This window comes from Pristiophorus japonicus, unplaced genomic scaffold, assembly GCF_044704955.1.
Source record: "Pristiophorus japonicus isolate sPriJap1 unplaced genomic scaffold, sPriJap1.hap1 HAP1_SCAFFOLD_298, whole genome shotgun sequence".
NCBI lineage: Eukaryota > Metazoa > Chordata > Chondrichthyes > Pristiophoridae > Pristiophorus > Pristiophorus japonicus.
This window is the reverse complement of record NW_027252757.1, coordinates 614,440-627,732: the sequence shown is the minus strand read 5'-3', so window position 1 is coordinate 627,732 and position 13,293 is coordinate 614,440. Positions and strand designations below refer to the sequence as shown.

General features: G+C 44.6%; 2 protein-coding genes across 3 annotated transcripts in view; one reads left to right on the top strand and one right to left on the bottom strand.

Annotated features, from left to right (window-relative positions):
- The window catches only part of LOC139248872 (zinc finger protein 239-like), a 69,078-nt gene extending 55,866 nt beyond the window's left edge, over positions 1-13,212 (bottom strand). Inside the window, exon 1 of the mRNA XM_070872224.1 lies at positions 12,980-13,212. The gene's annotated coding sequence lies outside the window, so the exon portion shown is untranslated. The remainder of the gene's footprint in view (positions 1-12,979) is intronic.
- The window catches only part of LOC139248867 (zinc finger protein 436-like), a 194,950-nt gene that overhangs the window by 152,404 nt on the left and 29,253 nt on the right, over positions 1-13,293 (top strand). The window contains exon 3 of one of the 2 annotated variants that reach the window (XR_011591113.1): positions 11,444-12,801. The exons of the other annotated variant lie outside the window; for it this stretch is intronic. The gene's annotated coding sequence lies outside the window, so the exon portion shown is untranslated. Of the gene's footprint in view, positions 1-11,443; positions 12,802-13,293 lie in introns of those variants that run through there. 2 annotated transcript variants of the gene reach the window in all.

Genomic DNA, 13,293 nt, shown 5'->3' with positions numbered 1-13,293 from the left:
CAACCATAGCTAACAAAGGAAATTAAGGATAGTGCTAAAGCCAAGGAAGAGGCATATAAATTGGCTAGAAAAAGCAACAAACCTGAGGACTGGGAGAAATTTAGAATTCAACAGAGGAGGACAAAGGGTTTAATTAAAAGGGGGGAAATAGAGTACGAGAGGAAGCTTGCAGGGAATATAAAAACTGACTGCAAAAGCTTCTATAAATGTGTGAAGAGAAAAAGATTAGTAAAGACCAACGTAGGTCCCTTGCAGTCGGATTGAGGTGAATTTATAATGGGGAACAAAGAAATGGCAGACCAATTGAACAAATACTTCAGTTCTGTCTTCACGAAGGAAGATACCAAATAACCTTCCGAATGTACTAGGGGACAGTGGGTCTAGTGAGAAGGAGGAACTGAAGGATATCCTTATTAGGCAGGAAATTGTGTTAGGGAAATTGATGGGATTGAAGGCCGATAAATTCTTGGGGCCTGATAGTCTGCATCCAAGAGTGCTCAAGGAAGTGGCCCTAGAAATAGTGGTTGCATTGGTGATCATTTTCCAACAGTCTATCGACTCTGGATCTGTTCCCATGGAATGGAGGGTAGCTAATGTAACACCACTTTGTAAAAAAGGAGGGAGAGAGAAAACGGGTAATTATAGACCGGTGAGCCTGACATCAGTAGTGGGGAAAATGTTGGAATCGATCATGAAGGATGAAATAGCAGCGCATTTGGAAAGCGGTGATAGGATCGGACCAAGTAAGCATGGATTTATGAAAGGGAAATCATGCTTGGCGAATCTTCTGGAATTTTTTGAGGATGTAACTAGCAAAGTGGACAAGGAAGAACCAGTGGATGTGGTGTATTTGGACTTTCAGAAGGCTTTTGACAAGGTCCCGCACAAGAGATTGTTGTGCAAAATCAAAGCACATGGTATTGGGGGTAATATACTGACATGGATAGGGAACTGGTTGGCAGACAGGAAGCAGAGAGTCGGGATAAACGGGTCCTTTTCAGAATGGCAGGCAGTGACTAGTGGAGTGCTGCAGGGCTCAGTGCTGGGACCCCAGCTCTTTACAATATACATTAACGATTTAGATGAAGGAATTGAGTGCAATATCTCCAAGTTTGCAGATGACACTAAACTGGGTGGCAGTGTGAGCTGTGAGGAGGACGCTAAGAGGCTGCAGGGTGACTTGGACAGGTTAGATGAGTGGGCAAATGCATGGCAGATGCAGTATAATGTGGATAAACGTGAGGTTATCCATTTTGGGGGCAAAAACACGAAGGCAGAATATTATCTGAATGGCGGCAGACTAGGAAAAGGGGAGGTGCAACAAGACCTGGGTGTCATGGTTCATCAGTCACTGAAAGTGGACACACAGGTACAGCAGGCGGTAAAGAAGGCAAATGGTGTGTTGGCCTTCATAGCTAGGGGATTTGAATATAGAAGCAGGGAGGTCTTACTGCAGTTGTCCAGGGCCTTAGTGAGGCCTCACCTGGAATATTGTGTTCAGTTTTGGTCTCCTAGTCTGAGGAAGGACGTTCTTGCTATTGAGGGAGTGCAGACTGATTCCAGGAATGGCTGGGCTGTCATATGAAGAGAGACAGGATCAACTGGGCCTTTATTCACTGGAGTTTAGAAGGATGAGAGGGAATCTCACAGAAACATATAAGATTCTGATGGGACTGGACAGGTTAGATGCAGGAAGAATGTTCCCAATGTTGGGGAAGTCCAGAATCAGGGGGCATAGTCTTAGGATAAGGGGTAGGCCATTTAGGACTGAGATGAGGAGAAACTTCTTCACTCAGAGAGTTGTTGATGCCAGTTCGTTAGATATATTCAAGAGGGAGTTAGATATGGCTCTTACGGTTAAGGGGATCAAGGGGTATGGAGAGAAAGCAGGAAAGGGGTACTGAAGGAATGATCAGCCATGATCTTATTGAATGGCGGTGCAGGCTCGAAGGGCCGCATGGCCTACTCCTGCACCTATTTTCTATGGACTAGGCTGCACTTCCCTGTCCGCTCCCCATAACCCTTTACTTCCTTATCGCTCAAAAATGTGTTTAAATCCACCTTAAATATATTCAATGACACCCAGATTCCACAGCTCTTTGGGGCAGAGAATTCCATGGATTTACAACCCTCAGAGAAGAAATTCCTCCTCATCTCAGTTTTAAATGGGTGGCCCCTTATTTGAGACTATGTCCCCGAGTTTTAGTTTCCCTGATGAGTGGAAACATCCTCTCTGCATCCACCTCGTCATGTTCCCTCATAATCTTACATGGTTCGATAAAATCACCTCTCATTCTTCTGAATTCCAATGAATAGAGGCACAAACTTCTCAACCTTTCCTCATAAGTCAACCCCCTCATCTCCGGAATCAACTGAGTGAACCTTCTCTGAACTGCCTCCAAAGCAAGTATATCCTTTCTTAAATATGGAAACCAAAACTGCACGCAGTATTCCAGGTGTGGCCTCACCAATACCCTATATAACTGTTGCAAGACTTCCCTGCTTTTATACTCCATCCCCTTTGCAATAAAGGCCAAGATTCCATTGGCCTTCCTGTTCACTTGCTGTACCTGCATACTTACTTTTTGTGTTTCATGCAGCAAGACCCCCCAGGTCCCGCTAAACTGCAAATTTTTCTCCATTTAAATAATAACTTGCTCTTCGATTTTCTTTCTGCCAAAGTGCATAACCTCACACTTTCCAAAATTATACTCCATCTGCCAAATTTTTGCCCTCTCACTCAGCCTGTCTATGTCTTTTTGCAGGTTTTTTGTATCCTCCTCACACATTGCATTTCCTCCCATCTTGGCTACATTACACTCAGTCCCTTCATCCAAGTTGTTAATCTAGATTGAAAATAGTTGAGATTCCAACACTGATTCCTGCAGCACCCCACTAGTTACTGATTGCCAACCCGAGAATTTATCCCGACTCTCTGTTTTCTGTTAGTTAGCCAATCCTCTATCCATGCTAATATATTACCCCCAACCCTTTTATCTTGTGCAGTAACCTTTTATGTGGCACCTTGTCAAATATCTTCTGGAAATCCAAATACACCACATCCACTGGTTCCCCTTCATCCACCCTGTTCCTCAAAACCAGTGTTAGCACTTTTACAGGAAAAGAGGGAGGGAAACCAGTGAATGTGGAATGGGGCCCAGCCAGAGTCAGCACCTTCAGGGGAGGAGAGGGAGGGGAACCAGTGAGTGTAGAACTGAACCCAGCCAGAATTGGTGGTGAAAACTGGGAGTGGAGGAGAAACAGTCTAGAAATGTGCAATGGTTTGGATTTCAGCACAGCAGGAGGGACAATGTGCGGGACAGGGATTTACAGCTTTGGAAGAGCAAGAGAGGAAAGAATGTTCCATGTAAACCAAATGTGTCTATTCTGAATTTCTGTCTTGTACTGACAGTGATGAGTTTTGTTATCTCCTTTTACAAAATATTAGAAGGGGAGATTTTCAGACAGGAAACACAAACCAAACATCACGTCAAGATCTGACGGACTCAATCGATTCATCAGGACCTGAATATCATCGGCCTTTGAAAGTGGAAGGAGAAATGTTTGTCTGTTCTGCCTGTGGGAAAAGATGCCTGTGGGAAAAGATTTCAGTGTGACTGGAAAAGCACTGAGACACACACACCCGAGTGAGTGTTCCAGTGCACTGCCTGTGGAAAGAGCTTTCGCCAGTTACACAGCCTGAATAAACATCGCACCATTCAAAGCACGAAGAAACTGTAAACGTGTTGTGTGTGTGGGTGAGGCTTCAACACATCGTCCAACCATGGAGAGTCACAAGGATAGATGAGGTCCTTACTACTAGGGGGATCAAGGGGTATGGCGAGAAAGCAGGAATGGGGTACTGAAGTTGAATGTTCAGCCATGAACTCATTGAATGGCGGTGCAGGCTAGAAGGGCCGAATGGCCTACTCCTGCACCTATTTTCTATGTTTCTATGATACCCGCACCATGGAGAAACCGTGGAAATGTGGTGACTGTGGGAAGGGATTAAAATCACCGTCTGAGCTGGAAATTTATCGACGCAGTCACACTGGGGAGAGACCGTTTACCTGCTCCGAGTGTGGGAAGGGATTCACTCGGTCATCCAACCTGCTGAAACACCAGCGAGTTCACATGTGACTACAGGGGTTGGAATCTGCTGTTATTACTGCTGTTAATCACATCCCGACTGAAACATGTTCATTTTGACAGTTGTGGTTTGTTTCTGCTGATGTTAATAACCCTATAACTTGGCTGGACTTTAATATTCTGGATATATTGCTGATTGTGTTCTCGGGGCTGCAGTGTCCATTTAAGAAACGCTGTGTGTTATCTTTCCCCTTAATTCAGCAACTCTCAACAGAAAGTTAGTTTGCAATAAAATTGTGAACTTTCTTTAATCCCAAACTGATCTTTGGTACAAAATCTACAATAGTGTGTGAAAGTATTCACTGAATAGAATCTCCGATTAGAAAGAGCTTACTGACAATTCTTACTGATTTGCACATTCCACACAGTGGCCCCTCCATTATCCACCAGAAAGCGGAATGGGAATTGGTGGGGAATCAGTGTCCCCAAATGTTGCCCCTCCAGTCTGGTGTAGCAATCCCCTCGGCACGGGAATGGAAACAAGTCCAGACCAAAACTGTGCGCAATACTCCAAGTGTGGTCTTACCAATACCCTGTACAGCTGTAGCAGGACTTCCCTACTTTTATGCTCTATCCCCATTGCAATAAAGGCCAGCATTCCATTTGCCTTCCTAATTAATTTCTGTACCTGCATGCTAACTTTGAGTTTCATGTACAAGAACCCCAGATCCCTCTGTACTACAGCATTTTGTAATCGTCCCCATTTAAATAATTTGCTGTTTTATTTTTCCTACCAAAAGAGCTAACCTGACATTTTACCACATTATAGTCCATCTGCCAGATTTTTGCCCACTCACTGAGCCTATCTATATCCCCTTGTAGATTCTTTGCATCCTCCTCACAACTTGCTTTCCCACCTATCTTTGTATCATCAGCAAATTTGGCTGCATTACACTCGGTCCCTTCATCCAAGTCATGAATATAAATTTCAAATAGTTGAGGCCCCAGCACTGATCCGTGCGGCACCCCACTATTTACAGTTTGCCATCCTGAAAATGACCCATTTATCCCGACTCTGTTTTCTGTTAGTTAGCCAACCCCCTATTCATGCTGATATATTACCCCCAACTTTGTGAGCTCCTAGCTTGTACAGTAACCTTTTGTGTGGCACTTTATAGAATGCTTTCTGGAAATCCAAATATACGACATCAACTGGTTCTCCTTTATCCACTGTGCTCGTTATGTGAATGTTTAAAAATGTATAGAGACATTGAAGTTGAGAACGTGGGAATTGTATAGGGACAGTATAAGCTAACAAACAATTCATGGAGGAATAGCCATAACATCTCAGACTCGAGACTGCGAAATGTTACAACACTAACACATATTGAAACAAAACCCACAGCTTGCAGAAAAACCTCAAGGTCTTATTAAATCAGGTTATTAACCTGAAACATTGACAGAAGCTCTTTGTTTAAAATCGGACCATGCTTGGGTCGACTTATGAGTGGACAAAGGGAAGGAGGGATCAAAAGAGATGGGCTGAGCTGGGATGTCACTCTGGCCCTATCTTGTTATCTTTTGCCGAAAATGTATAACCATCGTCCCTTTACAATGTAACGTCACTTTGTCCATAGGAAGTGAGTGCATTCGAACAGACATGCATTCCTTCTGTCTGATAAAGTCCCCGATCGGGATTTGCTTTTTAAATAAAAGCTTGCTTTGTTTAAAGCACAAACGGTATTCGTTTCAGTAATTTTGCTGAACCAGATTGAGGTAAAAGAATCCAGGAATCAACATTTGGTGTCAGAAGTGGGATCTCAACGGACGACTGCCAAAAACTTGCGAATTAAGAGCCAGACTAGCCTTGGACGAGACGAGACGAGGGGAAAGTGGCCACTGGAGTGAGTATGATTTCAATACTGCTCCAGTTTCCCCCGGTTTCAAAGGTCTGAGGAAAGTTTAGCCACTCGCTGGTTCTCAGGTAGTGTCTGAACGAGATCCAGGACAATCTGGTGAATACCTTTCAAACTTAGAATAGAGATAGGGAAATTGCGCGATGACGCAAACCAAGCGGCGACTTGGAAAGATAGGTTATAGTTAGAGCTAGATAGGGATAGATGATCAATCATGGATCCAAAAATTAATATGAAAGAAAAGAGACTCTTGTGAACGTCTGTTTAAATGAGAAATGCTTCTGTGATTTTTACTGTTAAAAAAAAAAGCCGGGGAGTTGTGGTTTGTTTTATCTCAAACAATGAAAGTTTTTTTTAAACCCTTCGTAGTGTTATCCTGTATGTGGGAAGTTTAAGATTTCGGAGCCAGGAAATGCACAAAGGATAGGTTTGTTTAAAAAAAAAAGAAAAAATTACATGGTCCCGGTAGTTAAAAAAAAAGGATTTAACATGCTCACTTACTTGTCGAAAGAAAACATTCAGAGAAGGCACAGCAAAACAACTGAGATGGATTCAAAAGGATTAAAAAAAATATATATATTATATTAAATAACACGACCTTGAGGCTGGAACAATTGAGATAACGAAAAGCAGTCCACAGCCTACGTGCCAGACTTCTCTCTAGTTATGGAAAAGACAAAAAAAAAGTAACGTACTAAATAGGTGCTGAAAAAAAATGTTCTGAGATTTTAAATTATGAGAAAAATTCCACTGCAGTCTAAAAGAAAAAAAAATCACTCCTGTCCAGTTGGCAGAAAAACTCCATTAAATTAGGGCTTTCATTGACTGATTGGATTTAAACTGCGCAGTGACACGAAAGGATAGGGAAATTTGGAGACTAATGGAAATTAAATAAGGCTCATAAGAAATCAAATTTAGAAAATTAGGCTCACAGGGAATTAAGTAAGGCTTATGGGGAATTAAATAGAGGATAGGTGTTCAAGTCAGGTGTGACGTCGACCTCGTATATCACTTGGCCCGTCTAGGCACTGATTGAATTTAAATCACGCAGCAACTTAAAAGGTAGGGCCGACGCGGACGCGTAGCGGCGCGAACGCGCAGCGAGACTTGCGGCGGCATGAGCGTGCGGCCGAGTAAAGGAGGGCTGACGCAGACGCACAGCAGCATAAACGCGTAGCAGCGTGGGACGCGCGGCGTCGCGACCGAGTGAACGTGGGCCTACGCGAACGCGCAGCAACGCGAACCGCGAAGTGATATCAAAGTCAGTGCTAGTTTTAGTAAAGTCTGTTTATTTTAAGGATTTCAAATCGCGGGGCGACGCAGCTCAGTGTTAGTTTTAGTAAAGTCTGTTTATTTTAAGTAATTCAAATCGTGGGGCGACGCGGCTCAGTGTTAGTTTTAGTACAGTCTGTTTATTTTAAGTAATTCAAATCGCGCGGCGACGCGGCTCAGTGTTAGTTTTAGTAAAGTCTGTTTATTTTGAGTTTGTTCAAATCGCACGACGACGCGAACGCGTAACGACACGGTAATACGAGAGGCAGCATGAAAATGGGTAATCAGTGATAAAACAACGGATGCAGATAGTCCGCTACAAAAGTTATGTGAGGAATTCCCTGAAAGAGCTGAAGACTTTAGAAAATTATCAGGAGCCCTGAACAAATTATTAGGAGATGACCAGTGGCCTCGAGGTGGCACTAGAAGCGTAGAGGTAGCAAAAAAAAAGCACAGGGATTGTCAAAAATTAAAAGATGCATCACTTCTGTCAAGTTGGCAAATAAATGCTGTTAAATTGGGACTCTCATTGACAGAGGGAACACATGTTAAAACTGTAGGCGTCTTTAAAAAAAAAAAGAATGTGCGCACGAAAAACTTACTAAGAGATCCTCTGGGACCTCTGAGAAAGGTATTGACCGACTACGTAGTCAAATGGCTGGCTTTGTATTAACCGAGGCTGATGATGAAATTGATGAGTGGTCACTGACTCAGCGCCCAACGGCGTCTCCCGCACCCCCTGGCCCCTTGCTCCAGTCCTCTTCCCAACACCCTCCACCTTACACTCCGGCGAAAGGAGTTAAAAATAACCCCATATCACCAAAGCAACAAACCCAAACTGACTCCTCATCCTCATCTCTCATCCCCAGTTCACAAGCAATATAGCCTAAAGGACCAGATCTCACACTCGAAAGGGCAGAACTATATCTCGATATCACAGACAGTCCCATAAATCTTCGAGTCAATCTACCAGTCCAAGTTGTGAAAGACATAGCAAACACCCCCGCCGATCGAGACGCAGAACTGTCAAGCAGTCAGACAGCTCCGAAACATCCTCCGACCTAGAAATGATTTCCAAGATCCCAAAATCCCGACACCAATTCCCTGTCAGACCAATGCCAAACCCTGATGCATAACAAGCTGCAGACCACCCCACTATAGATGTCCATGTGATCTTCGAACAACTATTCGATTGCTCACGCTATCCGGACAAATGGAAAGGGCAGTTAGATATTATTGGCAGGAAAAGAAAGGGGAGGGGGGAGGTGCGCCCCCAACCCGGGTCAAGACTGAATACGTGACTAGAAAGGAAGAGCCATCTCGGGAGGAAGGATCAATAGAACCGCAGTGTTGCATACAGGATTGGATGGATAAGCAAGGATACGGTTATACTAAACAACCAAACGGCCCGAGCCCTGCTAATAAACCTCCCTATTGTCCCCAGCCTGGTATGGGAAGAGGCCGGGACTGGGTAAGAGGAATTGACTGTTTTAATTGTGGGCAGGAAGGACATTGGAATAAAAATTGCCCCTACCGTCAGCATGGACTCTACTGAAACACAGGAACTTTCAGGATTCCTGGGACAAATCTCAACATTCCCGGTGTCAGAACCGGTTAAAATGGGTTACCAGGAAGAATCGGTGGAACATCGATTTGTTATCACAACCAATCTGGACTGTAACTTGATGGCTAGAGACCTCCTCTGCAAATTCCAGTTGCATTTGGAGTGTGGAGATGATGGGATTATTGTAAAACAGGGATCCCTTAAGCGGCAGTATTATACCACTAGAACCCCTCAGTGGTGGTCTCTAGACCTGCCGCAGGCACCCTATCACATGACCCTAGCATACGATCCCAGTGGAAAGAATCAGGACCTGCAGAACTTTTATCAGGATCACGAAGGGGAAGTGAAGGAAATTCTATTAAGGGCTAGAGTGACTGGACCGGAAGGGAAGGCAGATTTTGTGGAAATGGACAGCCCCCAATGGTGGCACCACATATTACTCGTGAAGTATTACCTCCCCACCACGCTAAAGATTTGGGAGTTATGGTGCGCCAGGCTATAGACGAGGCTGACCCTACCAGCCGGGATGTGAAAATTGTAAAACATGGCCGAACAGTCCAATTCCACGGGGACCCCGAGAAGGTCTTAACGACTCTGCAGCATCATACTGGCTCTGGCATACCTGACTATGTGGATCCTCATGTGTGGGCAGAGGACCCCTCCCAAGTGGGTTATCACAGGCAATACCGAGTATCCACCGAGCTTTGGAGGCTAGCCGAGTCGAACCAATTTGCCAGTTTCCAGTCCCTAGCACGGCTAAACAAATGCGACAGTGTTTGGGGATGATCAATTACTGCAGATCCTGGATCCCTAATGTTGCCCTGATGACTAAGCACCTCACCCCATATACAAATAAGTAAGGCAGCTTTGAAATAGAAACCGTAGACGTCCAAGCCTTTAAGGAACTAAAGACAGCCCTGCTGCAAGCTCCGGCTTTGGGCCAGCCCCTCTATGACCGGCCCTTTCAACTGTATTGTACAATTCTAAAAGACTGTGCTACCGTTGTCTTAACACATCTCACTCCGTAGCTGCCCTCCTGGGCCAACTGCAGACTCAACACCTTACCATGGCCAGGCAAAGCAGATATGAGATCTACTTACTAAACAATTCTAAGCTGATCTTTCGGCACTGTACTGCAATTAATCCGGCCTGTTTTCTTACTGAGCCACCCCAAGATGAGGAAGAACCCAGTCATGATTGTTTATCTTTAATTTAAGAGGCCACATCAGTCAGGGAAGATTTTGTTGATGTACCAATTGAAGATCCAGACTGTATTATGTATGTTGACGGAATTAATCCAGAAGGTACACGAATCTCAGGATACGCCATAGTAAACCAGGAGAATCAGGTCTTGGAATCTGCTGCTTTTGAAACTGCCTATTCTGCTCAACAAGCTGAACTATTCGCCCTCACCCGAGCCTATACCTTGGCCAAAGATCTCAAAGTCAATATACCGACCCTAGGTATGCCTTTGGGGTGGCCCATGATTTTGGACAATTATGGAAAAATAGGGGATTCCTAACCTCACAGGGGAATGAGATATCCCATAAACAGCTAGTATCTGATTTGTTGCAAGCCCTCATGTTCCCCAAACGCATTGCCATTGTCAAATGTACTGCCCACACGACCGGAAATTCTCTGGTTGATATAGGGAATCGTTGTGCTGACCAAGAGGCCAAACAGGCCTCTCGTGACCAACAGATGGTAGTGCCCAAAATGATGAGTCAGACTAAAAATCCTGCAAAGGATAAGTTAGCCTCGGAAAAATCAATGCCAACCATCCAAGATGTTATAAAAGCACAGGAGGACGCTCCTGAAAAAGATAAACTGTTGTGGAAATATTATGCATGTACTTATGACAATGTTTCTAAACTCTGGACCACTCCCGCGGAACAGACTTGCATGTCTGACGAGTTGACTCTATGGGTTATTGAATGTATGCATTTTGCTACTCATTGTGGAGCAAGGACCACGAGTGACACACTTTTGGCTACTTGGTGGCACCCTAGACTCCAGGCGCTCACCCAGAACATCAGTAGTCGTTGCCTGGTTTGCCAGCAACATAATCCAGGGAAGGGAGTCCCCTGTGATTGGGGTAAAACGCCCCTACCCGAAGGTCCCTTTGAGACATTTCAGTTGGACTACATTGAGTTGCAAAAAGTTCAGTGTTACAAATATGTGTTAGTAAGAGAAGATGTGTTTAGCAGATGGATTGAAGCCTATCCTAACCTGGACAATAAGGCTCAAACTGTTGTTAAGGTGTTAATGAGGGAAACTGTTCCTAGATATGGTATCTCAGCTCGACTGATGACCACCTATGTTCTTTCTCTGACTCAGGCTCTGCGACTAGCTCACAACCAGGTTCAAGATGCTCACCTCGACCTCCCAGTTTTACTCGAATTGTCCCTCGTGGCACCAGGGAAGTATGGATTCGGAAGGGATTAGAGCCACAATGGGAGGGGCCTTTTCAGGTGTTACTCACTACCCCCACTGCAGCCAAGGTTGAGGGGAGGGGTGCCTGGGTTCACCTGCACCACTGCAAGCTCACCACCCTCTAACGAACCTATTTTACTGGTTATTCTAACTCCTGTTTCTGTTCCAGACTTCCTCTTCTCGATAGCTGAACAAGGCCGTTGGCATCCTAATTGGAACGTGGACCAGTTTGAACTTTTACCCGTAGTGATAGACAGCCAGCTACACCGACGGTGACCTGAGAAGAGAGACGGGAGAACGGAACTCTTTTAATCAGCAAAATAATTGGACTATTTATCTGAATCCTGAGCCATAAGATGAAACTGTCTGTATGCCACAGTCTGTATAATAGTGTTGATATATGACAGTTTCGGTGCATGGGAGGGGAGACAGAGACGAGAGCTCCATGTAAACACCTTTTTGTACATGTCTTATGTTTATGCGCAAAATGGGAACTTTTCTAGATGTTGGGTGTGTTCACATTCCCTATACATTCCAAAGGGGGAATTCCTTTGCGCCCCGTTCCACTAACCCTACTGAGACTGTCAGATGGATTCAGAGCCAAACTATCACGAGAGGAGGGGGGCCAATACAATACTGCTGAAGCTCTGGAGGGCATCACAGCTGAAATGGTAGCAATAAGGACCGTAGCATTACAAAACCGAATGGCCCTCAATTACCTGTTAGCTGAGAAAGGGGGAATGTGTGCCCTGATAGGATCTGAATGTTGCACTTACATTCCTGATAGTTCAGAAAACATAATCAATCTCGCTGATCACATAAGAAGGAAGGTGAAGAAGTTATCCACACCAGCAGAAGGATCTAGCTGGTTTGATTGGCTATCAGATGGATCTTGGAGATCCTATCTAATTGTTGGTTGCCTTAACCTTTGTTGTAAAGTAATGATGGCAAGGTTAGCAAACCTCTTGTGGTCAAGGGCTCCCGAGTTATGATCCAATGAACTAAAGAACTACTCGACACTAACAACAATATGATTCAGGAAATAGAGTGTGAACGGATGAATGCGATACTCCTAGAATGATCCTAAGTGTTATCATGGAATGATAAAAGGGGGGAATGTGAATGTTTAAAAATGTATAGAGACATTGAAGTTGAGAACATGGGAATTGTATAGGGACAGTATAAGCTAACAAACAATTCATGGAGGAATAGCCATAACATCTCAGACTCGAGACTGCGAAATGTTACAACACTAACACATATTGAAACAAAACCCACAGCTTGCAGAAAAACCTCAAGGTCTTATTAAATCAGGTTATTAACCTGAAACATTGACAGAAGCTCTTTGTTTAAAATCGGACCATGCTTGGGTCGGCTTATGAGTGGACAAAAGGAAGGAGGGATAAAAAGAGATGGGCTGAGCTGGGATGTCACTCTGGCCCTATCTTGTTATCTTTTGCCGAAAATGTATAACCATCGTCCCTTTACAATGTAACGTCACTTTGTCCGTAGGAAGTGGGAGCGTTCTATCAGAGTTGCATTCCTTCTGTCTGATAAAGTCCCCGATCGGGATTTGCTTTTTAAATAAAAGCTTGCTTTGTTTAAAGCACAAACGGTATTCGTTTCAGTAATTTTGCTAAACCAGATTGAGGTAAAAGAATCCAGGAATCAACATTTACATCCTCAAACCCCCAAAGTGCCTTACCGCAGTCCCAGTGTATGCCCAAGCCGAAGTGCCTTACACCAGTCCCAGTGCATGCCTCCCTCAGTCCTGTATCTTGGTACCACCTGCATGGAATGATTCGGACCAGGAGCGGGTGCGGGTGCGAGATTTGTCGCCTGTCGGTCAGAAAAGTACAGAACAAATAGTTCCATGGGTTAATAAACCCCAGGGGGACGCGGGCTTCACACAGCCCGAGTGCGAGCCCAGGACCGAGAGACAACACTCCGCACCATTCGCTTCACGCACACCCGGGCTCGGTCCCGGGCCCTGAATCACAGCCCACTGGCCCTGTGAAT